The sequence below is a fragment of the Postia placenta genome (genome assembly GCF_002117355.1).
Source record: "Postia placenta MAD-698-R-SB12 unplaced genomic scaffold POSPLAscaffold_8, whole genome shotgun sequence".
NCBI classification, from domain to species: domain Eukaryota; kingdom Fungi; phylum Basidiomycota; class Agaricomycetes; order Polyporales; family Adustoporiaceae; genus Rhodonia; species Rhodonia placenta.
The window spans coordinates 349692-352715 of record NW_020169839.1 but is presented as its reverse complement, the minus strand read 5'-3'; positions in this window follow the sequence as shown (position 1 = coordinate 352715).

Below are 3024 nucleotides of genomic sequence, written 5' to 3'. Positions count from 1 at the left end.
TAATCTCGAGATCACAATCGGCTATACGCTCAATAATGAGCTGAGCAATGGGGTCGCCTTTGGCGATCTTCAGCTCGGATGGTCCAGTGTTGGTAACAACAACCTTGACTTCGGCTGGGTCACCCCGCTCGATAATGCCTTCGATTGCTCGGATTCCTTTGGCTAACGGATTCCCTACTGGGGTAATTCTCCCATAGGTGCCAACTGGTAGTTGTATCCGGATTCCTGTTGGAATCTGCAGTGTTGCGTTACTGGCGACTTCCTGGTTTTGACTTGCATACAGTTCAAAGCCTGCTGCTGTATCGGTCTTTCTCTTGGGTTCCTGACCTCCTTGTAGCTCAACTCGAAGTGTTGCATCCCTTTTCAGGAGAGCAAACACCTTGTCATCATTATCATCGAGTGCCCTGATTGCATGCGGGTGCGCATCGTGATATTCTTTGATGAGTTCCTTCGAGCCTTTGAGGTTCGCTACTGGTTCCCATGTATCCTCGTCGGGAGTGGTATTTTTCCATCGTACGAGGTACTGAAGCTTGCGGTAGTGCCGGCGAGAGGATAGGATCTTCTCCACTTCCCATTCTTCATGACCATCAATGATAACCGGCTTTGCAGCTGGTCCTTTCTGGCCTGGGATTTCCGCCTCATGGTAGGGTATAAGCTTACTGGCGTGAAAGACCGGATGTAATTTGGTCAACCTCGGTGGCCATTTCAGTCTGAAGGTGACTGGAGAGAGTTTTTCAACAATCTCGAAAGGCCCCGAATACCGTGCGTTGAGTTTTCGACCGGTGGTTTGATAGTCTCGAAGGTCAAGTAAGACCTTATCGCCCACCTTGAAGGGGACTTTCTGGACTCCTTGGTCATAATACCACTTCATACGCTCGGCTGCCAGTTTGAGAGCGGCTTTCGCCTGCTCCTGCGCTTGTTGTCGGTTCCAAACAATGTCATTAAGGTCGCTTCTTTGCACCTCCTTCGTAAGTGTTGGACCTGCCCGTGGATGTCTGCCATATTCCAAAAAGAATGGTGTCTCCTTGGTGCCCTCATGCACTGCATTGTTGTAGGCAAACTCAGCAGAGCTAAGTAGCCTTGACCAGTCAACGAGTTGATAGTCGATGTAACAGTGAAGATATTGCTCCAGAACTTGGTTGACTCTTTCAGTCTGGCCATCAGTCTGTGGGTGGTACGTGGTGGACATGGTGGACTCTATCCCTAGTAGCTTACACCATTCCTGGAACAGTGTAGCTGCAAACTGAACACCTTGGTCGGATATAATCTGGGATGGTAAGCCGTGAAGCGGATACACCCGATTGTATAGCAATTCTGCTAGATCCTTTGCCGAGAACTCGTTTGTTATTGGGTAGAAGTGAGCCCGCTTTGTCAATCGATCCACGACTACACAAATGGCATCATAACCATCTGATTCTGGGAGCTGAGTGATGAGGTCGACGGTCATAACTTCCCATGGCCCTTCCGGGACACGGTTGGGTTGTAATGGTCCATATGGCTGCTGCGGATGGTTCTTCATCCGTTGACAAATGTCGCAGCCAGTCACATACTTCTTAACAAATACCGACATGCTAGGCCACCAATAGTTGCGTGAGACGAGTTCATATGTCTTCCACCTTCCGGGATGTCCGGCTGAAGGAAGATCATGATGCATTTGAACTATACGCCTACGCAAGTGGTCCTGCTCGCTGTTGGGGATATATACTTTGCCGCGATAAAGCAACAATCCATTCTCATAGTTCCAGTCCACAAGGGACTTGCCGAATTCTCTAGGACCTGACTTCAGCAATTGCTGATAATTCTTGGTCACATTGTCTTGTAGGAGTGCTTCCTTCACTTCCCTCAGGAGTTGATCGTCATTAACGGGCGACTCATGGGAGGCCTCGACTGCATTGATTACAAAAAACTCCGGTTTCAACAAAGTTTGATCCCGATTATCGAGGTTCACCCCCTCCTCATGGTCTGGCCTCCTGGACAGAGGGTCAGCGGTAAGCATTGTTTTTCCTGGCTTATGGCGCAAAAGAAAATTGAATCGCGTGAGGTACAGAGCCCATCTTGCTTGTCTCCTGGTCAACTTCTGGGCGGTCTTGAAGTAAGTCAGATTAAGATGATCCGACCAGATCTCGAATTTGTCCGAATGTCCCTCCAAATAATGCCTATACTCCTCGAGTGCTCGAATGATAGCAAGCATCTCTTTGTCATATATCTCGTAGTTCCGCTGATGAACATCGAGTGACTTCGAGTAAAAGGCAACTGGATGCCACAACTTGTCAGTTGGGTCCAATTGAGAGAGAACTGCGCCGGTTGCAAAGTCGCTGGCGTCAGTCTCAAGTCTAAATGGGGACGTTGCATCCGGAATTCGGAGGATGGGTGCTGAGGTAAAGGTCTCTTTCAGACCATTAAATGCCTCTTCCTGCGCCACATCCCACACCCATGGTTGATCCTTCTTGGTCAACGTAGTGAGCGGTTTGGCGTACTTGGCAAAGTCCTTGATGAATCTTCGATAGAAGTTTGCAAAGCCTAAGAAAGCTTGGACTTGCTTGACCTTAGTAGGCCGTGGCCACTCGGCTACTCCTGAAAGTTTCTTCGGGTCCATCTCGATATGTCCTTTGGAGATAATCATGCCGAGGTACTCAATGCTGCTTTTTTCAAAGGAGCATTTTTCCGGTTTGGCAAATAGATCGTTCTCCCTCAGCCGCTTCAGGACTTCCTTTGTAAGCTTGCGATGTTCCTTGAGATCATTCGAACAGATGAGAATGTCATCAAGGTAGACTATGACTTTTCCTCCTCGTATGAAATCACCGAGTACGTCATTCATCATTGCTTGGAAAGTTCCTGGTGCGTTGCAGAATCCGAAGTACATGACTGTGGCTTCATATAGCCCTCGATGTGTGATGAAAGCCGTCTTCCATTCGTCACCCTTCCGGATGCGAACATTGTTGTATCCCCATCGCAGATCGATCTTAGTGAATATCGATGCTTGACTGAGTGTATCAATCAATCTGCTATGCGGGGGATTGGTAA